Source organism: Tachyglossus aculeatus, chromosome 11, assembly GCF_015852505.1.
Source record: "Tachyglossus aculeatus isolate mTacAcu1 chromosome 11, mTacAcu1.pri, whole genome shotgun sequence".
NCBI lineage: Eukaryota > Metazoa > Chordata > Mammalia > Monotremata > Tachyglossidae > Tachyglossus > Tachyglossus aculeatus.
This window is the reverse complement of record NC_052076.1, coordinates 35,593,568-35,620,925: the sequence shown is the minus strand read 5'-3', so window position 1 is coordinate 35,620,925 and position 27,358 is coordinate 35,593,568. Positions and strand designations below refer to the sequence as shown.

The 27,358-nt window shown below is 45.9% G+C and overlaps 1 long non-coding RNA gene across 5 annotated transcripts in view; it reads left to right on the top strand.

Moving 5' to 3' along the window:
* Positions 1-27,358, top strand: part of LOC119934574 — a 149,537-nt gene that overhangs the window by 33,398 nt on the left and 88,781 nt on the right. For 4 of the 5 annotated variants that reach the window (XR_005452969.1, XR_005452970.1, XR_005452967.1 and 1 more), the window contains exon 1: positions 3,200-3,342. The exons of the other annotated variant lie outside the window; for it this stretch is intronic. This is a non-coding gene — a long non-coding RNA (uncharacterized LOC119934574). Of the gene's footprint in view, positions 1-3,199; positions 3,343-27,358 lie in introns of those variants that run through there. 5 annotated transcript variants of the gene reach the window in all.

Sequence of the window (27,358 nt, the reverse complement as noted above, 5' to 3'; positions counted from 1 at the left end):
GTAAGGTCATTGTGGGCAGGGGACTTGCCCACCAACTCTGTTGTACTGTACTCTCCAAAGTGCTTAGTACAGTGCTTTGCACACAGAAAGTGATAGCAATAAATAGCATCCTCATCCGAGAAGTAGTGTGACCTAGTAGAAAGAGCATGGGCCTAGGAGTCAGAGGACATGGGTTCTAATCCTGGCTCCACCACTGGTTTGCTGTGTGACTTTGGGCAAGTCACTTCACTTCTCTGTGCCTCAGGTACCTCATCTGTAAAATGGGGATTAAGACTGCAAGATAATCTTGTACCTACCCCAGTGCTTAGAACAGAGCTTGACATGTAGTAAGTGCTTAACAAATATCATAAAAAAGCATGAAAAAAATACCATTGATGATGATGGTGATGATGGTAATGATGAGCAATAAGGTGGTAGCTTATACATGCCTTGGTATCTAGCCAAAGGGCCTTAGTTGCAACTAGCAGCAGCTGCTCTGTAAACCAGTGGAAGGACACAGCCCATCGCTGAGTTTGTGATGTTCTAGGCCAAGGTCTTCCAGGCAGATAAGAATTTAAGGGGCTTTTCATCAGGCGCACTGTAGCCACTGGCTCCTGGAGGGTGAGAAATGTTTTCCGGACAGTCAGCAGGCAAGGGTGTTTGAGGGGTATTACAGCTGCCCTCCCAGGGGCTCTGCCTGCTCCCCTAAATCACCAGCTCCGTTTCCGTCCATCTCCTAGTGCAGGCAACAGCAACAAGATTGCAGCTGCCTCCCAGAGAGGCCCCGAGCCAGACGCTAATATGGAAATGGCGTGAGGAGAGGAGAGGAGTGAAAAGGGTGTTGGCAAGTTTCCATATGCACGACATCAGATCTCCATCCGGAAGCAGGACGGGAGCAGGCTCAGTGGACGAGACTGGCCAAAGGCAACCAGGAATGGAGTTCCTGAAATGAATCTTGGGACCAATTCATCCAATAGGATTGAGCACTTTCCATGTGCAAAGCACTGTATCAAACACTAGGACAAATACCTGCATAAGACGTTGACACAGTTCCCAGCCCCAAGGGGCTCACAGTCTAAGAAGAAGTGGGGAGAGGGGGCTGGCAAGATACACATAAGGTAAGATGAAATAATGAGGCCTAGAGAGTAGATCATGGGTGTGGGAGTCAGAAGGACCTGGGTTCTAATCCTGGCTCTGCCACTTTTCTGCAGTGCAACCTTGGGCAAGTCACTCCACTCTCTGGGCCTCAGTTTCTTCATCTGTAAAATGGGGATTAAGACCATAAGCCCCATGTGGGACAAGGACTGTGTCCTACTTGATTAGCCTGTATGTACTGCAGTGTTTAGTGCAATGCCTGGCACATTGTAAGCGCTGAAAAAATACTGTTAAAAACAGATGAAACCATAAAAGCAGTAAAACAAAATAAAATAAATATTGTATTTACAATAATACAAATAATCCCAAAATACAATACAGATAAAAGGACAATAATAAGTCCATTTGGTTGGTTGTAGGAATAATTTCCCAGAGAGCAAATGTGTCTCCCATTTTTCCCCAAAATAGTTAATTCACATTATGCCGAGCAAACAAGCCATTCATTGCAGGTCAAGAAAAATGGCCAGGATTTCTTCGATTTGTATAGCTCTCTTAGTTTCCCAAACTGTTTAGATATCAGTTATCTCATCATCTCTGTGAGGTAGGCAGAGGTCAAGATTTTTATCCAATTTTACAGATGAGGAAACCGAGCCCCAGAAGTTAAGGGATTTATCCAAGTTCACAGAGTGGGTCAGTAGTGACAGTTGGGACTAGAATACATGCCCCTGGATCTTTCCACTGATCAGGCTGCCTCCCATAATTTATCTACATTATTAACAATTCAATTAGACTGTGATGCCCATGCAGGACATGGACTGTGTCCAATCTAATTCACTTGTATCTACCCCAGCACTTAGAACAGTGTTTGACACATAGTAAACCCTTAATAAATCCCATTTTTAAAAAGATTCCCATTTGGCAGATAAGGGAAAGGACTCAGAAATACACCATTTTCTTTCTCAAAGTCATTCTGCAAATGGTCCCCAAATCATAGAATCAGAACCCAGACCCTTGTATCAGCAAACTTGGCAAAATGCTCCTCAGGGGCAAAATTTGGGCAAATTTTTTTAATTCATGGCTCAGCCTCCAGTGAAAAGACCAAACCCATCTACTCATCCTCTGACAACCTGCCCCAGGCTTTCGTGCAGACTTGCGAACTTTGGATATTTTCTGTTTCACTGGGAACAGTCAGAAGGACGGAATTTAGTCATAAGAAAGAACATCCTCCTTTTTGTATTTATGGGTTTTCTTAAGTGCTTGCTATGTGCCAGGCACTGCAATAAGCACTATGGTAGATACAAGATAAGCAGGTTGGACTCACAGTCTTAATCCCCATTTTATGGATGAGGTAACCGAGGCACAGAGAAGTGACTTGCCCAAGATCACATGGCAGACAAATGGTAGCTATTTAAAAGTAAATCCTAGGACCAAATTCATGCAATATGATTAAGCACTTTTCTGTTTGCAAAGCACTGTATTAAACTATGGGACAAATGCCCAAGTAAGACATAGGTGACAAACACTGGAGATTTTTTAAGAAAAGGGCAGTCTGTCCAGGGTGGTGTAATTGGACCTTCCCCAGAGGGTGGGGGTTGGACCGGATTACCTCACGAGGCTCTCTCAGCTTTCAGAACAGCTTGTTTCCTATTTTTTAAGCTATTTGTTAACCACTTACTATTTATCAAACACTCTTTTAAGTGCTGGGCTAGGTACAAGTTAATTAGGTCACACACGGTCCCTGACCTGCATAGGGCTTACAGTCTAAGTCAGAGGGAGAACAGGTACTGAATCCCCATCTTACAGATGAGGAAACTGAGGCACAGAGAAGTGAAGTGACTTGCCCAAGTCACACAATACGCAATCGGCAGAGCCGGGATTAGAACCCGTATCTTCTGATTCCCAGACACGGACTCTTTCCACTAGACCACGCTGCTTTCAATGTTACACTTCAGGGACAGACCTGCTTCTCCTGGAGGGAGAACTCTTTCCCCCTCCTCTTCCCCGGATATTGGCCCTGACGGGTGAGACAGCCAATTGTCTCCAGCTCTGCTCCCTCCTCAGAGAGTCAGAGGAGTTGTCCTCCGTCTCAGAGAGGCTTCCTCCTACAGCCACACATGGACCCGATCCAAGAAGAGCAGGTGGGGTCCCGAAGATTACGGGCCCCTGGACTTTTGAGAAGGGGCTTGGGGCCTACCAGAACCCCACAGAAGTAGACCTCAGACAAACCAGCTTCTTCGTCTCATGGGACTGGACACCACAGACTCTGGGGTAGGTGGATGCTAAGCTGGGGCTCGTGTTGCTGGCTCTCAGAAATAGCAAAGCAGCCATCTCCAGGCTTTAGTCGCTTGGGCTGAAAGGGAGAAAGCTCAGCTTCTGATTCAATCCTTCCTTCGGCTGATCCATGGTTTAAAACATCCGGAGGGGCGGGTTATCCCAACTACCTCCCACCTCTTCCCATCGAGGGTCTTGAAAGCATCAGATCCCATTCAGAAAGCTTGGAGATGCATCGTTCTTGTCTAATTCTAACTGTGGTGGGAAAATCTCAAGCACTGTGTTCAGTCTCTGCAGAGAGTAAGTGCTCAGTAACTATTATTAATTGAAAATGTAGTCTGACTGAGACCCTCCAACGAGTCTCTGGATACTGAATGTGGCTTAAATAATCTGAGTCGTGTTGGCAGGAAAGTGCATAGGAAAGTCTGTAGGACCTTTGTGGACTGTGTTTACTTAGTTCCCCCAAATGGCCTGTGTGGTGTTATTACTTTATGTTGTGTGTGATGTCTCCAGCATCTGTGATGTTTGTGTGTGTGTGTGTGTGTGCATGTGTGCGCATATGTGATGTCTCTGCTTCTGCATCAAACAGAAATGCCTTACCATCAGCTTTAAAGCACTGAGTCACTTAGCCCCCTGTCACCTAGCCCTCTCCTATCTCACTTCTCGACTCTTTTACAACCCAGCCCACACTCTTCGCTCCTCTAATGCCAACCTACGCACTGTATCTGGATCTCATCTATCTCGCTGCCGACCTCTCATCCACATCTGGCCTGGATCACTCTCCATCTTCATATCTGACATACCACCACTCTCCAGTTCAAAGCCTTATGGAAGGCACATCTTTGAGAGACTTTCCCTGACTTGGGCCTCATTTCCTCTTCTCCCACTCCCTTCTGCATCACCCTGATTTTCTCCCTTTATTCACTCCTCTCTCAGCCCCACAGCATTCATGTACATATCTGTAGTGTATTTATTTATATTAATGTCTGTCTCCCCCTCCAGACTGTAAGCTCATTGTAGGCAGGAAATGTGCCTACCAACTCAGTTATATTACATTCTCCCAAGCGCTAAGTACAGTTCTTTGCACACAGTGAGTGCTCAATAAATACAACTGACTGAGTGACTGACTGACTACCTTCTTATTCATGTCACTCCGGGCCTCAGTAGAAACACAACGGGCAGGGCGAGAGAATGTGAGTGGGGCAAACAAGCCACTAGCACTAGAATCAATTCCCCTGCCCAGAAGCTTCAGGACCGAGGTTCGGTTGCCGTTCCTGATGAGGACTCCGGCCTCAACTGACTGAGGCTGATTTCAGAAGCAGTGGAGGGGGACTTGGTAAATTCCCTTGAACCGGCAAACACCGGTGGGAGGTCATACAGTGTGTAATCAGGGTTATAACAATGTGGTCTCGATGAATCGTTGTGTATTTTGTGGCACTGTGGGCATAAGGAGGCTGAAAAGTTATGCCAAGTATGTAGGGTGGCACCAGGGAAAGAATGTGGGCACTGGGAATTGGAGGACCTGGGTTCTAAACCCAGCTCTGGCCTAATGGGTGACCTCAGGTAAGTCACTTAACCTCTCTGGGCCTCAGTTTCATCATCTGTAAAGTGGGGGCAATAAAACCTGCTTTTCCCAACCTCAGTGGTATGTTGTGAGGATAAAAATGAGATATATAATGTGAAAGCATTTTGGAAAATAGAAGCACAAGGAATTATTATTCATTACATGAAAAACCCAAAAGGAAGGACCTGAAGAATAACTCAGTCTAGTTGGCCTAACAGATTTCCCTGTTTCAGCCAGCAAAAGCTGCAGAGTTTTTGCAAAGCAGAAAACCTCGTTAAAAGTGCTAGTTACCTGGTCTTAATTCAGATGGGTAATAAGGCACATAATTTACTAGGATTATTGGCAGGATTCTTAGAACTCGGTATTCTCACCTGTGAAATGGGCCCAACTTGATTCCAGACATCTCTGTAACAATAATAATTATTGCACTTGTTAAGCATGTACTATGTTCCAAACACTGTTTAAAGCCCTGGGGTAGATAAAGGTTAATAAGTTAATAAGGTTGGACACAGTCCCTGCCCCACATGGGGCTCACACTCTTAATTCCCATTTTATAGATGAGGTATCTGAGGCCCACAGAAGTGAAGTGATTTACCCAAGGTCACACAGAAGACATAAGGTGGAGGTGGAGCCGGGATTAGACTCCCAGGCCTGTGGTCAATCCAATAAGGCAAGCTGCTTCTTGATTGTGTAAAAGAATGTGTCTACCAACTCTATTATATTGTACTCTCCCAAGTGCTTAGTAAAGTGCTCTGCACATAGTGGGTGCTCAGTAAATAGGACTGATTGATAAACTCACCTGTGAGTTCATGTGTGACTGAAAAGGCCACTGTGAGACCCGTAGATCCATTCATATTGTGTGCACCAAAACACTGTCCCTTGCTGCACCTTTCAATAAGGAACAAATGATGATAATGGCCAATTAACAATTGTTAAAATCAATCAATCAATCAATGGTTTCTTTGAGCACTTACTGTAGGCACAGCACTGTACTAAGCACATGGAAAAGTATAATACAACAGAGGTGGTAGATCTGACTACCAGGGAATAATAGTAATAATAATGGTATTTGTTAAGCGCTTACTATGTGCCAAGCACTGTTCTACGCACTGGGGCAGATACTGGGTAATCAGGTTGTCCCACGTGGGGCTCACAGTTTTAATCCCCATTTTACAGATGAGGTAACTGAGGCACAGAGAAGGTAAGTGGCTTGCCCAAGGCCACACAGCAGACAGGTGGCAGAGCCGGGATTAGATCCCATGTTCTCTGACTCCCAAGCCAGGTGCTTTTTCCACTAAGCCATGCTGCTTCTCAGAGTGGCCTACTGGGGATCAGAAACCTGGGGGTCAGAAGGACACAGGTTGCTAATCCCTGTTCCTCTACTTGTCGGCTGTGTGAACTTGGGTAAGTCACTTCACTTCTCCATGCCTCAGTCACCTCATCTGTAAAATGGAGATTAATGCTGAGCCTCAGGTTGGACATAGACTATGTCCAAATAGTACAGTGCTCTGCACACAGTAAATGCTCAATAAATATGATTGAATGAATCTACCCCAGCACTTAGAACAGTGCCCAGCACATAGTAAGCGCTTAACAAATACCACCATCATTATCAGATATGATTCCTGCCCACGAGGAGTTTACAGTCTACAGGATATGTTTTCATTAGTTATTATCATTGTGTTTCTTAGGCACATACTATGTGCCAAATGCTGGGATCTGCACTTGAGCGCAACTGGGAGAAATGCCATCTTGGAAGAGCAGCGTGGGAGGTGGGTGGGACAAACCCGAATTTGGGCACACGCAGGGGAAGTCAGCCTGGTCCTTTGCTCTCTTGGATCCCCAAAGGAGCCATCTCCCAAGGAAAAGCTTGGGCTTCCTGCTTTCTGGGTGATTTATGGTCCAACCGCCTTTGCGAGAATGTGAAATCAAAGCAGAAACCCTTGCTGGTGAGGTGCTAGGAGGAGAAAGGCTGGTTTTAAAAGGCAAGTTTTGGGGCCTCTTGGAACTCCTGGCTCATTGGTAGGTTTCACACTGCTTCATAAATCCTTTACTGCCACCACCAAGATGGATTTGTGACACATTCTGATTTAGATCTGCAAAGACTTTCCAAAGGGCCTGAAACCTGAGTCTCTCTCAGAGGCCTAAAAGTCTCTGCCTCTTCCCGAAAATCCTCACTGAGGAAGGACTCCATCTCCTGATTAAGTGGTATTTGTTTAGTGCTTCCTAAGTGCTGAGCAGCAGGACTAAAGGGGAGGAAGAACAGGTATTTAATCCCCATTTTACAGATGACAAAAGTGAGAAGTGAGGTGACTTGCCTAGCATCACAGAGCTGACAATTGGCAGAGATGGATTAGAACCCAGGTCCTCTGACCCCCAGGCCTAGGCTCTTTCCATTAGGCCACACTGCTTCTTGATTAATTGATCTCCCCTACCAAAAATCACACAGAGATCAGACTGGGTTTGTTATCTCTTTCCCAGCCCGACATCTCTCATCTACAAACTTTAGAACTTTGAGATGTTTTGGATGTGATAGACTCTCAGAGAGCTGGGTAATAGCTCCCCTACAAGTTCTCTCTATCACTGCCAGACTTGTTGGGCTCCCTCTTCTGTGATGTCTTTCCTTTAGTTGTATCAATTCATTTTTATTATTCTATCTGTCACCAGATCCTCCTCACCTTATTTCGAGATCGTGAGTGCTTGGAGAACCAGGGATGGTGACCACCATTTTTTTTAGGGTATTTGTTAAGCTCTTTTACAGTGTGCCAGGCACTGTACTAAGTGCTGAGGTAGATACAAGCTAGTCAGGTTGCACACAGTCCTTGTCCCACATGGGTATCACGATCTTAATCCACGTTTTAAAGATGAGGTAACTGAGACCTAGAGAAAGTTACCAACTTACTTAAGGTTACACAGCAGACAAGTGGTGTTTCTGGGAATAATAATAATAATAATAATGATGGTATTTGTTAAGCGCTTACTATGTGCAAAGCACTGTTCTAAGCGCTCGGGAAGTTACAAGGTGATCAGGTTGTCCCATGGGGGGCTCACAGTCTTAATCCCCATTTTACAGATGAGGTAACTGAGGCCCAGAGAAGTGACTTGCCCAAAGTCACACAGCTGACAGTTGGAGGAGCCGGGATTTGAACCCATGACCTCTGACTCCAAAGCCTAGGCTCTTTCCACTGAGCCACGCTGCTTCTCCTGCTTCTCCATGAAAGGATTTAGGGCCCTGAGATGAGCAGGTGCTTGATTCTTTGCCATGTGGACTCCCACCTCAAGGAAGCAGTACAGCTTAATGGATAGAGCATGGGCCTGGAAGTCAGAAAGACCTGGGTTCTAATCCTACTTCAGCCATCTGGCAGCTGTGTGACCTTGGCAAATCACTTCACTTCTCTGTCCCTCAGTTTCCTCATCTATAAAATGGGGATTGAGACAGAGCCCCATGAGGGACATGGACTATGTCCAACCCAATTATCTTGGATCTACCCCAGTTCTTAGTACAGTGCCTGGCACATAGTAAGTGTTCAACGACTGCCACAGTTATTTTTATTATTATTCACCAAAATCAGGCTGTGGTAGAGGTGCCAGTTTTCACTATGAGCATGGGGGTGAAGGAGCAGAAGTTTATCTTGTAACTACTCCCAGCTCTTAGTACAGTGCCTGACAAATACCATAAAAAAAACAACTCCCCTACCACCAAAGAACTGCTTAAAGCAATTGGGGAGGGATGAAGAAGAGAGAAGGATAGTGGGAATGTACAATCAAATAGTTTACGAACCTCCTTTGCAAGGCTGTTCCACTGATTTCCTATTTGGAAGCAGGGTTTGCCCAGGAGGGAGGCCCCTCACCTCTTTCTTCCCAACCCACCTTTCCACCAGTCTCATCCTTCATCCTTAGAGAAGCAGTGTTGCCTAGTGGATAGAGCATGGGCCTGGGCATCAGAAGGACCTTGGTTCTAAACCCGGCTCTGCCACTTGCCTGCTGTGTGACCTTGGCAAGTCACTTCACTTCTCGGTGTCTCAGTTCCCTCATCTGTAAAATGGGGATTAAGACCGTGAGCCCCATGTCAGGTAGGGTCTGTGTCCAAGCTGATTTGTTTGCAACCACCCCGGTGCTTAGTATGGTGCCTGGCACATAGTAAGTACTTAAGAAATACCATTATTATTACTATTATTGTTATCCTTGGAAATCTGCTGTCGAATTGGGATGACCCTGAGATTTGTAGCCTGGCACAAGTGTGAAATGCAGCTATGTGAGAGGCCTGAAAGGAAAGGGTTTGGAGCTAGCCATTTTCAGGAGATACATCCTCTGATTCTTCCTCAGCTCAGGGCATCCAGCCAGGACCCCCCAGCCTGGAGCGAAGCAGCGCTCCAACTCACCAGCAGAGAACTCCCCGCTGCTCTGCTTCCTCCTCTCCCCTCTTCTGAAAGACAGAGAGAACAGATTTTCAATGTTCAAACAGCTTCTGGGCCAGAGCCTGGGATCCTGGGATCCAGCCTCAAAGAGAAATCAGGGAGGGCCTAATGGAAATCAGGCAGCGGTCCGAAAGGAAGCTCAAGAGTCTGAGCCGCTCCTCCCATTTCCTGCCGAGTGCTGGTTTTCATGGGAACCTGTGTCTGGAGAAGAGGGGGAGGGGGCCACTCCGGACTAAGTTTGCTGAAGAAAGATGCTTTTGTTCTCATAGCTCAGCCGGGCCAGGCAGAGATGGTAAGTTTTACCGCCGGAGTCAGATGTGTGCAGCCTTGAAAGCTTGCAGGCTTTTTCTCGTGTGTGTGTGATGTCTGTGTGTGTTTGTACGTACGTAGAACCCACTTTGCATCCTAGACTATCCCCTTCCAGAGGACCATGGTGGGGCCTTTTGCATGGCATTCTTCAAGGCAGGACTACCTCCATCCAGCTAAATAGGCCGATTCCCAGAATGCCAAGCTGGGAATCTCTAGGGATTGATGGTGCCTTGGGTGTCACCATTTGGGGTAGGGTTAAGAACCAGGCAGAGGGGCAGTGTGGCTCAGTGGAAAAAGCCCGGGCTTGGGAGTCAGAGGTCATGGGTTCTGATCCTGTCTCTGCTGCTTGTCTGCTGTGTGACTGGGCAAGTCACTTAACTTCTCTGTGCCTCAATTACCTCATCTGTAAAAATGGGGATGAAGACTGTGAGCCCCACGTGGGACAACCTGATTACCTTGTATCTACCCCAGTGCTTAGAACAGTGCTTGGCACATAGTAAGCACTTAACAAATACCAACATTATTATTATTATTATTAATAATAAATGGGAATAACAGTTTCTTATGGTATATGTTTAGCACTTATCATGTGCCAAGCACTGTTCTAAGTGCTGGGGTAGATACAAGGTAATCGAGTTGGACACAGTCTATGTCGCACATGGGCCTCATAGTCATTCATTCATTCAGTCATATTTATTGAGCACTTACTGTGTGCAGAGCACTGTACTAAGCACTTGGGAGAGTACAATACAATAAACAGACACATTCTCTGTCCACAATGAGCTTACAGTCTAGAGGCAGGGAGACAGACATTAGTATAAATAAATAAATTAAGATATGTACATAAGTGCTGTAGGGCTGGGAGCGAGGAAGAACAGAGGGAGCAAGTCAGGGCAATGCAGAAGGGAGTGGAAGAGGAAAGGAAAGCCTCAACCCCCATTTTACAGATGAGTTAACCGAGGCACAGAGAAGTGAAGTGACTTGCCCAAGGTCACACAGCAGACAAGTGGCAGAGCCAGGACTAGAACCTATGTCCTTCTTATTCCCAGGCCCGTGTTCTATCCACTAGGCCATGCTGCTTCTCTACCTTCTGCTGCTTCCTTCCCTCCCTTCTACCCAGAGACAAATTGCACCTTCTCCCGCACAGATAAGTTCGCCAAAGTCCTGCGTCCAAGCTGCTCCCGAGGGACCGGCCCAGGAACTTTGAGGCCTATGGCTTTCCCGCCTCTAAACCTCCAATCATTGGATGGGCCATTCCACCACCTCACCAAGCCAACACTGAAGTAAGGGACTTCTTTCTGATCCTGTTTGGCTAAGGTTCCCTCCCCATCTCAAGTATCTCTCTCCCAACCCTTACTCCCCAGTTCTCACCCTGTTCCTTGGAGGATGGCTCCGGCCCTCAAAGCTACATCTGACCCCACCAGAGGCAGGCAGAGTGAGGGGCAGTGACTCTCCAAGGGTCACCCAGCGGCCCAATCCCCAGAGATGGAACTGAGAGAAGCCAGAGCAGCAGAACTCTGTATCCAGCGCTCCGCCCCTGCTTGCCTTTTCTGTTTCCACTTTCAGCCAAGAAAGGGGAAGCAGGCGGGCAGAAACAGCCGAAGATATTTTTATATTCCCAGCTGAGCCCGGCCAGTCCTGAATCTCCTCCGCAGGAGATCGTTGCTGGGAAGTTTCCAGATCTGTTCAAGAAACCAGACCCTGAAAAGAGAGCATTTTGCAGTTGGGTGAATTTCCAAGGCCCATCTGGAGTTGATTTGCCTGTGCTGGGTGGATATTTTGTTGTTCAGCAGGGCCTCTCTAGGAAACCACACTGAGTTTTCTACTCGGGACCCAGAGGCCTGGGAGCCGATAATGGGCTTCTGGTCCCCAGGACATCCAACTTCCTTCCAAACTCTGCTGCTAACTGTCCCTCTCTCTCTCCTCTCCTGCCTCTGACCCCTGGTCAAGCCATTCCCCCTGCCTGGAAGTCTCTCCCCTTACCAAGCCCACCAGGCATCTCCCTACGTTCAAAGCCCCCCTAAAATCCCATCTCCTCTATGAAGGCCTGTCCAGATTAATTCCCCAAGCCCCAAGTCAAGTCAGCCCACCAGCTATCCTGAGCAACTTAACATTTTGATCAAATAATAATGATAATTATGGTACTTGTTCAGCATTTACTGTGTGCCAAGCACTGCTCTAAGCACTGGGATAGATAGAAGTTAATCAGTTTGGACAAAGTCCCTGTCCCACATGGGGCTCACAGTCTTAATCCCAATGAGGGAACTGAGGCCTAGAGAAGTGAAGTGACTTGTCCAAGGTCACACAGCAGACATGAGCTGGCGGAGCCAGGATTAGAACTCTGGAGTCCCAGGCCCATGCTTTATTCATTAAGCCATGTATATCCAGTTACACATCCACTTATTTATTCAGTTAGCTCACCCTGACACTTTCAGGCCAATACCTCCTAAATCCTTATTCAGCCCCTACTCTTTGTAAATCATTTATAGTAATAATTGTGGTATTTGTTAAGTGCTTTCTATGTGCCAGGCACTGTACTAAGCACTGGGGTGGATACAAGCAAATCAGGTTGGACACAGTCCCTCTCCCATGTGGGGCTCACAGTCTCAATCCCCATTTTGCGGATGAGGGGACTGAGGACCAGAGAAATGAAGTGACTTGACCAAGGTCACACACAGCAGCTAAATGGCAGAGCCAGGATTAGAATCTAAGACTTCTGACTCCGAGGCCTGTGCTCTATCCCCTACATCACGGAAGGGGGAGAGAACCCCCAGGACTCACCAGAGCTGAAAATGGTTTATGCAATTTCAAAAATTTGCTCCTGAATCCCTTCTAGGCAAAAGTAAAGGAGAACTTGACACATGGAACTATAGCATCCAACCATATCCACTGTTGACATGTTCATGTGTGTGCCTGTGTGTGTTTGTGTGCATGCCGCAATTTCCCATCTGGCCTGAAAGGTGAGCCAGAGGGCTCAGGCTGGGAAACTGAATGTAGAACAAGCGGCTACTGTCTTAACTTGCTCTCTCCCGCCCGCCCAGCCTACATTCTGGCCCATGGCGGGGGGGCTGGGCGGTGGGGGGGAGGTTATGGGAGGTTGGGGAGAGGGGGTTGGGAGGGGTTTCTTCTGGCTAGATTTCTTTCCTTATCTATGGACCGGCCCTCTCCTTCCATTCCCCAGGCTGGAGTTTAGCTTCTTGGCCTCTTGGTAGTTGCTGCTTAGTAAAAGCTTTTGATGAAACGATAATTAAGAGGAACTGGGTTTGAAAGACCCAAGATGGCATTGGGCGCGCACGCGCGTGTGTGTGTGTGTGTGTGTGTGTGTGTGTGTGTGTGTGTGTGTGTGTGTGGTGTGTGTGACAGAGAGACAGAGACAGGGAGAAATGAGCCAGTTAAGAGCAGTCAAACTGAGGGAAGCAGTATCGTCTAGGGGAAAGAGCACAGGCCTGGGCATCAGAGAGCCTGGTTCTAATCTCAGCTCTGCCACTTGCCTGCTGTGTCACCCTGGACAAGTCACTTAACTTCTTTGCGCCTTTGTAAAATGGGAATTAAATACCTCTTCTCCAAGCCCAATGAGGGATGGGATGGTGTCTGATCTGCCTGTATTGAATCTAACCCAGCAATTAGCACACTGTTTGACACATAGTAAGGACTTAACAAATGTCATTATAATAATTAGTAGTAGTAGTAATAATAATATTGTCATTATTATTGAACACACAGGGCAAGAAAGCCTGGCTGGAGAGGTGGAAGAGACACTGGGGTGTGTGAGGAGAACTTGATGATGATAATGGTATTTGTTAAGCACTTACTATGTGCCGAGCACTTCTGCAAGTCCCACAGGCCGGTAGTCTCATTCATTTCATCTGACAAGGCTGGAGACGAGGCTACCCCACAGCACAGAGGATTTCACACACACACCCGTGGCCGTGGGAACAGACCCTGATCTCCTGGAGAGCAGCTTAAGCTCCAGCTTAAAGCATATAATGTGGACTAACCTAAAAAGGTACCCTCCAGGTCTGTGCCAGGAGAGCCACTTAAGGTGCCTGGCTCTGAGATGGGGGAGGCAGAGCGAAGGCAGGGCATCTCAGAATGGGCCCCAGAATCTCTGCTTCACCATCCCTCCCACTGCAAAGGCAGCTGGAACACTCTTTCAATTTAATGCAGTATTAATTGGGATGAAGATGTCCCCCAGATATCCTGTCCACTTCATCTCCTTCTGCAGGTCAAGCCTTCCTGTTTCTCTGTTGGCCCTCAAGAAGGTGTTTGGTGGCGACTCCTGTGGAGGACGGTTAACTTGCTGTGCAAGCCACATAACTGGCTCATTAATTTTCCTGCTGAGGTTTGAAATGTTTCTTTTGCTCCCGAGTGCCCAAAGTTGGGCATTCCAGGGGCTTTGAGGTTGGGACAAAACCTTTTTCCACAGATCTATAAATGGCGAAGTAGTGCCTGATCACACTTTGTGTTTTAATTTGGAGGAAGGAGGAGAGGAAGCAAAAATCGGAACAGTAAGGGGAGGGAAGCAGATTCAGAAGGGGGAATGACGGACTATTTGTGAATGTAGATGAAAAAGAGCTAGCGGCCAAAGCTGACCACAAGCAGAGCATCGAGTATACTACCAGCATAAAAGTACTCAATGTAGGGAACCTGAGGTGATCCTCTTTTTTTATGGTATTTGCTAAGTGCTTAATGTTGTGCCAGGCACTATATTAAACACCAGGGTAGATTCGAGTTGATCGGGTTTGACATAATCCCTGACCCACAGTCATAATCCCCATTTTACAGATAAAGGAACTGAGGCCCAGAGAAGTGAAGTGACTTGCCCCTGTTCTGCCACTGGCCTGCTGTATGAGTTTGGGCAAGTCACTTAATGTCTCCATACCTCAGTCTGTAAAATAGGGATAAAATACCTGCTCCCCCTCCTATTTAGACTGAATTGAAAAGGGATGATGTTCAACCTGATTGCTATTCTCCACCTCAGTGCTTAGTACAGGGCTTGATACAGAGTAAGCCCATGAATATTATTATGGGAGCCTTCTGGGAGAATGTTAATTTGTGGAGGAGCCCTTTTAGAAAGAAAAGCAGCTCTGCCAAAAGGATGGCAAGGAGTGGGCGGCTTTGGTATCAAGGCCAATTTCCTCTCTGGGGTGGGGGTTAGGGAATCTTCCCCAAACCCAATTCTATTAGGGAAAGGAAACATCAAAATGATGTGGCTGAGCGGGTTCTATATGCACCCTTTTTTCTCTCCCTGTCACGGAGACCTTTTAGAGCAGAGCTGAGGGGAGCCTCTGGCCTGGAATGTCCTCCCTCCTCATATCCGACAGACAATTACTCTCCCCGCTTTCAAAGTCCTATTGAAGGCACATCTCCTGCAAGGGGCCTTCCCTGACTAAACCCTCCTTTCCTCTTCTCCCATTCCCTTCTGCATTGCCCTGACTTACTCCGTTTATTCAATCCCCCCTCCCAGCTCCACACCACTTATGTACACATCTGTAACTTATTTATTTATATTACTGTCTATCTCTCCCTCTAGACTGCAAGCTTCTCGTGGGCAAAGACTGTCTCGTGGGCAAAGACTGTGTCTGTTTATTGTTCATTCATTCATATTTATTGAGTTCTTACTGTGTGCAGAGCACTGTACTAAGTGCTTGGAAAGGGCAATTCAGCAATAGAGACAACCCTTGCCCACACTGGGCTTACTTATATTGTACTCTTCCAAATACTTAGTACAGTGCTCAGCACAATAAGTGCTCAATAAATACAACTGACTGACTGATTTTGGCTTGGGCAGAAGAGAGGCCCAGCATGTCCTGAGCCCCAAAATGCCTCGTGTAAATGACCCCATGGACCGTCAAAAGTAGAATGAGGAAATGGGTCACACTCCCTACCCAGACCTTTCTGCAGTCAAGGACTGAGATCTGGGGCTCAGTTCAGTCAATCAGTCATATTTATTGAACACTTACGGTGTGCAGAGCACTGTACTAAGCAATTGGGAGAGTACAATAGAATATGACAGACACATTCCCTACCCACAACAACAAGGGGGACATCTTGTTCCAATGCTCTGCAAAAGCAAACTTCTCATTTTCCAAGAGCATTGACCCAGACATGTTCCTCAAGTTAACTGGGTCACTTTCAATCGAATCCATTTTCAGGTGAACAAACACAAGTCTTGGATCTCTGCAGCTTAACGATACTAATGCACAAGCTCTCACGGCTGCAAACTGGCACTACTAATGAAGCCAGGGAGAGGTTCAACTAAGAGAAGCCAAGGTTTTTTTTAGCTCATGAAGAGGCCAGCAACACTCAAGGAGAAGATAACAGTATCAATAATAACAATGGTGGTATTTGTTAAACACTTACTATGTGCCAAGCACTATATTCAGCACTGGGGTAGATATACAATCATCAGGTCGTACATAGAGCTCACAGTCAAGGTAAGAGAGAGAACAGATGCTGAATCCCCATTTAGCAGATGTGGGAAATAAGGCTCAGAGAATAATAACTGCCATTATTTCTTAAGCGCTTACTATGTGGCAAGCACCCTACCAAGTGCTAGGGTAGATACAAATTCAGCTGGTCTCACCTAGGGCTTGCAGTCTAAAAAGGAAGGAGAATAGATATTGAATCCCCATTTAGCAGATGAGGAAGCTGAGGCCCAGAGGCTAGTAATAATATTACTTGTGGTATTTGTTAAGTAATTACTATAGATACAAGACCATGAGGTCTCACATGGGGCTCCCAGTCTAGGTAGGAGGGATCAGCTTGGCCGCTTGGCCTAGTGGATGAAGCCTGGGCCTGGAAGTCAGAAGGACATGGGTTCTAATCCCAGCTCCACCACTTGTCTGCTGTGTGATCTTGGGCAAGTCACTTCATTTCTCTGTGCCTCAGCTTCCTCATCTGTAAAATGGGGATTGAAACTGTGAGCCCCACATGGGACAGGGACTGTGTCCAACTCGATTTGCTTGAATCCGCCCCAGCGCTTAGTACAGTGCTTGGCACATAGTAAGTGCTTAACAAATCCCACAATTATTACAACAGGTATTGAATCCCCATTTAGCAGATGAGAGAAATGAGGCACAGACAATAATAGTAATAATAGTAATGAAGTGTGGTACTTGTTAAGTACTTACTATGTTCCAAGCACTGGGGGAGGTACAAGATCATCAGGTCTCACATGGGTTCACAGCCTAAGTAGGAGGGAGAAGGGATAGTGAACATCCATTTAGTAGATGAGCCTAAACAGGGTGTGCCATCGATCCCTTGTGATCCAGTGGGCTCAAGGCCCACAGCCGGAGCTAGGAGCCATCCTGACCCGTTGCTTAAGGAGTCTCCAGAGGCCTTGTGCGAACCACTGCCCCAGACCCATCCTTCCCCACTGGGGTACGTCCAACTGCTGGTGTTTGGGATCCAAACTGAAGTATTTACAGGGCAGAGCTCCAGAGGCTGGGTGGACTATCCATATGGACAGATGGAGATAATAATTAATAATAATTATGGTACCTGTTATGCGCCTACTATGTGCCAAGCACTGTTCTAAGCACTGAGGTAGATACAATTTAATCAGGTTGGACAGTCTCTGTCCCAGGTGGGGCTCAAACGCTTAACCCCCATTTCACAGATGAGGTAACTGAGGCCCAGTGAAGTGACTTGCTCAAGGTCACACAGCAGACATGTGGCCATCGGAATTAGAACCCAGAACCTTTTGACTCCCAGGCCTGTGCTCTATCCACTAAACAACGCTGCTTCTCAGGATACTACAGTGGCCAGGAGTGTGGCTCCATGTGACTTTCCCGGGACACTAAGGGTCTCCGCATCTGCTCCCGACTCTCCAAGCTTCCGCCCGCCCCCCCACTCCACATTAGATTCCTAGATATGTCCTCTTTCCCAACTCAGGACCCACAGATTGTAGAAGCACCATGTTAATAATAATATTAATAATGACAGTGATGGTATTTGTTAAGTGCTTACTATGTATCAAGCACTGCTGTAAGCGCTGGGGCAGATACAAGCTAAACACGTTGGACACAGTCCCTTGTCTCATATGGGGCTCCCAGTCTTAATCCTCATTTTAGAGATGAGGTAACTGAGGCCCAGAGAAGTGAAGTGAGTTGCCCACAGTCACAGAGCAGGCAAGTGGAAAAGCTTGGATTACAACCCATGACCTTCTGTCTCCCAGGCCCGTGCTCTTTCCACTAGACCATGCTGCTTCTGAAACAATAACAATTGTGGTTTTTTGTTAAGTACTTACTATGTTTCAAGCACTGGCAAAGATACAAGTTCATCATGATTTGCAAGGGGCTTCAGAGCCTATGTAGGAGGAAGAACAGATATTGAACTCCTATTTGCCAGACAGATATATCGTGGTCAGGTGATTCTCTCTCCCTAGACAGAATGTTCTAAAACATTCAGAACATTGTATTCACTGTGTACACTCGGTCACAGTGTGGCCTCCCGGTCCACACTTCGGGTAGCGGCTCCTGGGCGGGCAAGCCGGTTTTTACAGGATCCGGGAGGGAGACAACTGATCACGCAGCTGAAACTATTCCTCTTCCAGAACATGCCCAAGGGAGGGAGTGGAAAGGAAAAATTGGTCAGCCGGGACCATTTCTCCACTGTCCTTTGGATCCATGAAGAAACAAGCAATCAATCAATGCTATTTATTGAATGCTTACTGTGTGCAGAATAATAAAATAATAGAGATGGCATTTGTTAAATGCTTACTATGTGCCAACCACTATACGAAGCGCTGGGTGGCTACAATCAATCAGGTCAGGTTGGACACAGTCCCTGTCCCATGTGGGGCTCACAGGCTCAATCACCATTATACAGATGAGGTAACTGAGGCACAGGGAAGTGAAGTGTCTTACCCAAGTTCCCACAGCAGATAAGTGGTAGAGGTGACATTACAACCCATGACCTTCTGATTCCCAGGCCCGTGCTCTAGTGGACTTGCTATTTTAGGAGCCAGATAGGGGGCTTTTGGCATCCCATCCTGAGCCTCGGGGACCTAAACCCTTGAGGAGGATCGGCATTTAATTCTGATACCCTGCAGCACTGTGGATAATCATCATCATCATAATTGTGGTTTCTGTTAAGTGCTTATTTATGTGCCAAGCACTGTTCTAGATACAAAATAACCAGTCCCCCCATGGAGTTCACAGCCTGAGTAGGAGGGAGAACAGATACTGTATCCCCATTTTTTAGTCAATCATTTGTATTTACTGAGCATTTCTATTGTGAGCAGAGCACTGTACCAACCGCTTGGGGAAGTACAATATAAAAGAGTTGGTAGACACATTCTCTGCCCATGATGATTTTTCAGATGAGGGAACTGAGGCACAGAAAAGTTAAGTGACTTGCCCAAGGTCATATAGCAGACAAGTGGTGGAGCTGACATTAGAACCCAGCTCCTCTGACTCCCAGGCCTGTGGAACCCAGTTGGGATGATTGGGAAAATTCATCACTCCCCTCTGGGGCCACTAGAGCTCTGGTTCAGACTCAAATGTCAAAAGCTTGCCGATATATGTCAAAGCTTGTTGGGTTCCCAGTATACACGGCACCCAAGCTACTGCCTGGGGCCCCTGGCTCCAAGGAGCTTAAAGTTTGGGTTTTTTTAAAATCAACAGTATTTATTCAGACCTTACTGTGTGCAGAGCACTGTATTAAGCACTTCGTAAAGTACAGTTTGGCTGGGAAGATGAAACAGGCACATGGATGACCTTCTCAAATAAGCAGATTGCCCTGGATTCTACCGAGGGCGCAGACAGTTTCTCCTCCACTTCTAGAAAGGAAGCAAAGACCAAAGTGCTGTCAATGGCAGATAATAATGATGGTAATTGTTAAGCGCTTACTATGTGCCAAGCACTGTTCTAAGCACTGGGGTAGATACAAGGTAATCAGGTTGTCCCACGTGGGGCTCACAGCCTTAATCCCCATTTTACAGATGAGGTAACTGAGGCACAGAGAAGTTAAGTGACTTACCCAAAGTCACACAGCTGACAAGTGGAGGAGCTGAGATTAGAACCCACCTCTGACTCCCAAGCCCAAGCTCTTTCCACTAAGCCATGCTGCTTCTCCAGAATCCACTGCAGAAGTCTCCCTCAGTTCAGCCTCTGGGTCAAAGAGTCTTGCTTCAGGACATGGATGGGTGGAGCCAAAAGGCTCACATCTGGAAGGACTCACATCCCCTCCCTGCCCCACAGCACTTGTGTATATATGTACATATTTATTATTCTTTTTATTAATGATGCATATATAATTCCATTTATTTATATTGATGCTATTGATGCCTACTTGTTTTGTTGTCTGTCTCCCCCTTTCTAGAATCTGTGAGCTATTTGTTTTGTTATGTTGTCTGTCTCCCCCCTTCTAGAATGTGAGCTACTTGTTTTGTTTTCTTGTCTGTCTCCCCCCTTCTAGAACCTGTAGGCCCATTGTTGGGTAGGGATTTTTTCTGTTGCCGAATTGTACTTTCCAAGCACTTAGTATAGTGCTCTGCACACAATAAGCGCTCAATAAATGTGAATGAACGAATGGATGGAAAGAGGATTCATCCCACAGACTGTTGGATGAGACTGGACCACCAGGCCTGGCCACTCTCCTGGCCACTGCAGCGTTCTTGGCAGGACCTGGGGGTCCAGAGACAAAGCAAGGTTCCCCGCCAAGCTGCTGTTTGTGCTGTGTGAGGGACAAAAGACAGAGCCACTGCTAGTCCCAAGATGCCAGGGGGCCAGAAGGCAGATCAGAGGGGGAATGGGCAGGCTTTTGTCTCCCCAGTGTACCTACTGCCAGAGCCCCCCAGGGCAAAGTTACCTTTGGAGATGGAGATAGATGGGGTGTGTTTGCCCCTCTTCCATTCCATTGGGATCATCCTGACTTTCTTGATAGGGGTTTTTTCTGGTCTGACTCCCTACAGAACTGGATTCTGGGTTCATCTCCGAGCCTCAGCCCTCCCAGCAGGTCACACTTCCAAGGGTGAGAAGAGGTGTAATAGGTGTAATAGTAGTAGTCATAACAGTATTTATTCAGTGCTTACTGTGTGCAGAGCACTGTAATAATAATGTAATAACAACAATAATAATAACTATGGCATTTGCGAAGCACTTACTATGTGCCTGGCAGTGTACTAAGTGCTGGGGTGGATACAAGCACCTCAGGTTGGACACAGTCCCTGTCCCAAATGGGGCTCACAGTCTCAATCCCCATTTGATAGTTGAGGGAACTGAGGCACAGAGAAGTAAAATGACTTGCCCAAAGTCACACAGCAGACAACTGGTGAAACAGGGATTAATGTAATAATAATGGCATTTGTTAAGCACTTACTATGTGTCGAGCACTGTTCTAAGTGCTGGGGTAGATACAAGCTAATCGGGTTAGACACAGTCCCTGTCCCACATGGAGCTCACAGCCTTAATCCCCATTTTTCAGATGAGGTAACTGAGGCTCAGGGAAGTGAAGTGATTTGCCCATGGTCACTCAGCAGAAAAGTGGAGGATCTGGGATTAGAACCAAGGTCCTCTGACTCACAGGTGTGTGCTCTACCCAGTAGGCCAAGCTGCTTCTCAGATTTTAATGGTTAGCACAACTTGGCAGGAAATGACCTACTTCTGCAGCATATCTACTAATTCAATTGTACTTATCCAAGCACATAGTACAGTGCTGAGCTCACAGTAGGAATTAAATAGTATTGAGAATTTTATTAACAATAATAATAATTGTGGTATGTTAAGCACTTACTCTGTGCTCGACACTGCTAAGCATTGGAGTAGATACATGCAAATCAGGTTGGACACAATCCCTGTCCCACGTGAGGCTCACAGTCTCAGTCCCCATTTTACAGATAGAGGCACAGAGAAGTGAAGTGACTTCCCCAAGGTCACATAGAAAACAAGTGGTGGCGTTGGCGTTAGAACCCATGACCTTCTGACTTTCAGGCCCATGCTCTACCCACTACGTCATGCTGCTTCTCAAGAGCCAGAAAGAAAAGATGAACCTCCAGAAAGGCTATCATCAAAGAGAGTTTTGGAAATCTTTGCAAGAATAAACCATAGCTGTTTTAGTTACTTCATGGGTAGTCAGGACCACATGCAACAGAATGGACAGGATGTCTTCCAGCCTGAGGATTTTAGAAAATCTGTGAGCATAAATGAATTCATTCATTCAATCGTATTTACTGAGCGCTTACTGTGTGCAGAGCACTGTACTAAGCGCTTGGGAAGTACAAGTTGGCAACATATAGAGACAGTCCCTACCCAACAGCAGGCTCAGTCTAGAAGGGGGAGACAGACAACAAAACATATTAACAAAATAAAATAAATAGAATAAATATGTACAAATAAAATAGAGTAATAAATACGTACAAACATATATACATATATACAGGTGCTGTGGGGAGGGGAAGGAGGTAAGGCGAGGGGGGGGGCGGGAATGGGGAGGAGGGGGAGAAGAAGGAGGGAGCTCAGTCTGGGTAGGTCTCCTGTGAATGTGGATCCCCAAAGTGGGTCTCTTGCTTCCTGTAAAGAAGCTGGAGAGCATCATCTAGTGGTCATATAATCTAATTGCTTTACCCAAAACAATAAAATAAAATAAAATAAAAACTTCATGTTCGTCTTCAGCTTGGCCCGAGGAAATGCCCATCAACTCAACATCTGTGCACCACAGTTTTACTGATTAAAGGTGACGGAATCAGAGAAAATGTTTTTTCTCTACTGCTCCCACATATTAAATCTGTCACCAAATCTTGTCGGTTTAAGCTTCACAGCACTGCTAAAACCCGCCCTTTCCTCTCCATCCCAGCTACTACAGCATTAATCTGAGAATTTATCATGTCCTACCAGGATTACTGCATCAATCTCCTAGCTGACCTCCCTGGCTTCTGTCTCTTCCCACTCCAATCCATACTCACTCTGCTGCCCAGATAATTTTTCTATAAAACTGTTCTTTCCACGTTTCCCGACTCTTCAAGAACTTCCAGTGGTTACCCATCTGCCTCCGCAGCAAACAGAAACTCCTTCCCATCGGCTTTAAAGCTCTCAATCACCTTTCCCGTTCCTACCTCACCTCCCTCATTTCCTACAACCCATTCTGCTTCATATCCAAAAGACGATGACTCTCCCTACCTTTAAAGAAAGGTGCTTCTTTGAGAAGCAGTGTGGCTCAGTGGAAAGATCACGGGTTTGGGAGTCAGAAGTCATAGGTTCTAATCCCGGTTCTGCCATTTGTCAGCTGTATGACTTTGGGCAAGTCACTTCACTTCTCTGTGCCTCAGTTCCCTCATGTGTAAAATGGGGATTAAGACTGTGAGCCCCACGTGGGACAACCTGATTACCTTGTATCCCCCCAGTGCTTAGAACAGTGCTAGGCACATAGTAAGTGCCTACGAATACCATCATTATTAATATTCAAAGCCTTATTAAAAGCACATCCACTCCAAGAGGCCTTCCCTAAATCCTCTTTTCCTCTTCTCCTACTCCTTGCATTGCCCTTGCACTTGGATTTGCATCCTTTATTCAACCTTCACCCAATCCCACAGCACTTATACACATATCTGTAATTTATTTATATTAATGTCTGTCTCCCTTTCTAGGGTGTAAACTCTCCATGGGCAGAGAAGAGGTCTACTGTTATATTGTACTCTCTCAACCGTTTAGTACAGTGCTCTGCACACAGTAAATGCTCAATAAATACAACTGCTTGCTCCACATGCCTTTCAGGCATCAACTCTCTAATCTAGCAGCATCAGCCTTGGAAGAGAGGTGGGGCGGGGACTAGCTTCCTCTTTTTGCAGATGGGGAAACCAAGGCACACTGAGGCTAAGTGACGTGAGCCAGGATACTGAGTGATTCAACAGCATATCTGGGAAAATAGCCTAGAAATTTCATCCTCCAGTCAATCAAGCAATTGAAGCAGCATGGCCTAGTGACAAGAGCACAGGCTTGGGAGTCAGAGGTTGTGGGTTCTAATCCCACCTCCACTGTTTGTCTACTGTGTGACCTTGGGCATGTCACTTAACTTCTCTGTGCCTCAGTTACCTCATCTAGAAAATGGGGATTGAGACTGTGAGCCCCACATGGGACAACCTGATCATCTTGTATTTACCCCAGCACTTAGAACAGTGCTTTGCACATAGTAAGCGCTTAATAAATATCATTATTATTATCATTATTTAGTAAGCACTTAACAAATATCATTATTCATTCATTCAATTATATTTATTAGCACTTGGAAGAGTACAATAGAACTATAAACAAACCCATTCCCTGCCTAACCCTATGCTTCCACAGCCTTTTCAGCCAATATCTCAGTGCCTTCAGCTTTTAAATTTCATGGACACCTTCCATTGCCAACTTGGATGCAACTCCTCCTCTCTCACCTACAGTGGATAATTCTCTACCTTGCCAGGAGCCCCAATGCCCTGCAGAAAGACTTCCTCGGCTTCCATTCAATTCCTAATCTTTCCCTGCAGGAAATAACCTGGCCTCAAGGACCCTAGCAGCTTTTGGAACTGTACTGCTTATGACAGGATTCAGAGATAACTGATTAGTCTCCTTGTCCATCGCCACCCTTAACTCTTGCAAGCGTTTAGTACAGTGTTCAGCACACAATAAGCACCCAATATGTATGATTGTTGTTCCCCAGATTTTCCTCCCATGCAGCAGAGCATGGCAGGGTAAAGGCCTGTCACTAATTCACGTTCTCTGCAAACACACTGGACCCAATGCCATATGTGAAAGTGAGTCAACTTTCGAGAAGCAGCATGGCTTAGTGGATAGAGCCCATCTGGGAGTCAGAAGGACCCAGGATCTAATTTAGGCTCCACCACATCTCTTCTATGTGACCTTGAGCCAGTCATTTAACTTCTCCATACCTCAGTGACCTCATCTGTAAAATGGGGATTAAGATTCTGAGTCCCATGTGGGTCATGTCCAACTTCATCAGTGTGTATCTACTTAGTATAGTGCCTCACACATAGTAAGCCTTTAACAGATACCATTTTAAAAAACCCCACAAAAGCTTTTGAATGCCATGACCCTGGTAATCAGCCCTGGTAATCAGGGCTTTAGTTGCAGGGGAAAAGTGTTCATGGCTAACACATCCACCACGTTTGCTTCTTCTGGCAAAAGGTGGCTATGTCATGTGACTTGCCATTTGGGCTGGTTCTCCATAGTTGTGCCTGGGAATACCTCTTTGGGGAAATGCAATGACTGGGATAACCAGGGAAGCACATCCCCTTAGAAGGTGTGGAATTGGATCATTCTACACTCAGCAGAGCAGCCTGGCATCCTTTCCCGTCTCTTGGCCCACCCACGTTTCGGGGGCAGGATGCCAGAATTCCGGTGCCAGAATCACAAGGCTGAAGGAAGATTCCTCCAGCTGGTGCTTCCATTTATCTAGGAGGACACCTGTCCACTAGACTGTGAGCCCATTGTTGGGTAGGGACCGTCTCTATATGTTGCCAACTTATACTTCCCAAGTGCTTAGTACAGTGGTCTGCACACAGTAAGCTCTCAATAAATATGATTGAATGAATGAGTAGTAGCATGGTCTAGTGGATAGAGCACAGGCCTGAGAGTCAGAGGACCTGGGTTCTGATCCCAGCTCCGCCTGTTGTCTGCTATGTGACCTTGGGCAAATCACTTCACTTCTCTGGGCCTTAATTAGCTCACCTATAAAATGGGGATTAAGACTGTGAGCCCCACGTGGGACTGGGCCATGTCCAACCTGATTAGTTTCTATCTACCCCAGTGTTTAGTAAAGTGCCTGGCACATAGCAAGTATTTAACAAATACCATTTAAAAAAAAAAGATTGCTTGTGGGTTACACCAGGTGTATGAAAGATGCCACAAACAGAAATAATAGAAATGATAGAGGAAATGATCTTCTGAAATGATAGAAGACTACGAAGTTAGCAGGTAGAAGAGAGGAATGGGAAACAGAGTTTCTGCATTCTTCTCAGCCCCTGAACGGTTTAGGCTAAGATCATTCATTCATTCATTCAATCCTATTTATTGAGCACTTACTGTGTGCAGAGCACTGTACTAAGCACATGTGAGATTAGCAGCATGGAGGAGCGGACAAAGCATGGGCCTGGGAGTCAGATGGTCATGGGTTCTAATCTCAGCTCCTTCTATGTGACCTTGGGCAAGTCACTTCACTTCTCTGTGCCTGTTAACACACTGGTAAAATGGGGATCGAGACTGTGAGCCCCATGTGGGACAAGGACTGTGTCCAACCCTATTTGCTTGTCTCCACCCCAGCACCTAGTACAGTGCTAGGTACTTGGTAAGCACTTAAAAAAAAACCATCATTATAATTACGATTACATTATAACAATAAACAGACACATTCGCTGCCCACAACGAGCTTACAGTCTAGAGAGGGAGATAGACTTTAGGGCAGGTAGTGTGCCTGCTTTTCACATCTCAAATAGCATCCTGCCTACTACTTTCCTGTAATATTCTGGCATGAGTTCCTTTCATTAAGGTACGTAGTATCTGGCCTTTGAAAATCCTACAATATAGGAATACCTGGCTAAGGGAATATCTTATTATCATAAATAACTCCTGACTCACGTAATCTCTGCAATCATTAAACTGCCTCAGCTTTTTCACAGATTTCATGTGACTCATCTCTCAACTTCAATGTTTCTAACAAAACACTGTTTTCAAAATAACCCTAGCATATGAAATGGGCACTCTCTAGTGTCCTTCATTTAATGTTTCTTCATTGTTAATATAAATCCATCTTGAAGATGGTCCCTTGCAAATGCATTTTAATATCATTCAACTAAAACTTTCTGTAGTCCGTAGTTTCAGTGGACTTCACAGGGTATTCTAAAAACTATTGGATTTTTTTTTCATTCGACTTCATCTTTACCACGCTCTAGATTGAAGATGAATGGTTTTAGACAGGAAAATGCAACACATATGTGGATACAAACTATTTCCCAACGCTCTTAACTATAAAAAGGATTTTAGAAGTTGGCCCCTGGAAATAATTAGATTTAGTTCTTTTGAAAATAGCTTTTCATTATTATAAAAACTTAGATGAAAAGCATACAGGAGTCATCAACAATATTTTAAACAGGTAATCATAAGTACTAATTGCTGGGGGAAGTAATTTGAGACCTAGAAGACTGTTTTATGTGTGTACTCTCAAACTTCAGTTACAGCATTTTTTATGTACATGGCAATCAGCATGTTTCTCATCTTGCTCTGTCCTCAAATAAACATGTCCGGTCCTCTTGGACATGCAATGTTTAATTTGTCATAAACATGAGGTGGGGGAATGGTGGGGGGAGATACTGCCCATTCAGCACTTCTGCCTTGATGCTCCTCAAACTTTCATGATTTCTGTCAAAATTCCCCTTCCTCCCACTTCCCAGGTTACTGTACTTACCCATATTTTCGACATTGCAGCTGCTAATACAAAGCTTTCAATCTGCCCTTAAATTGTCCCTTTTATTCTTTGCTCTCCCTGGTGAACAAGTAAAAGTTGTGGAGGGGTTATTAGGTGGTATTAAAAGGTTGCCCATTTCCAAATTCATCCCTTTCCCCAATAGTTCATGCCTCCCTCCCCCTCCTTCCCCCTTCCCCACATAGGAACTCAGGATGAGGGGCTGGAAGCTGTGGGCAAGAAATGTGACTGTTATTGTTATATTGTACTCTCCCAAGCACTCAGAACAGTGCTCTGCACACAGTAAATAAGACTGAATTGAATG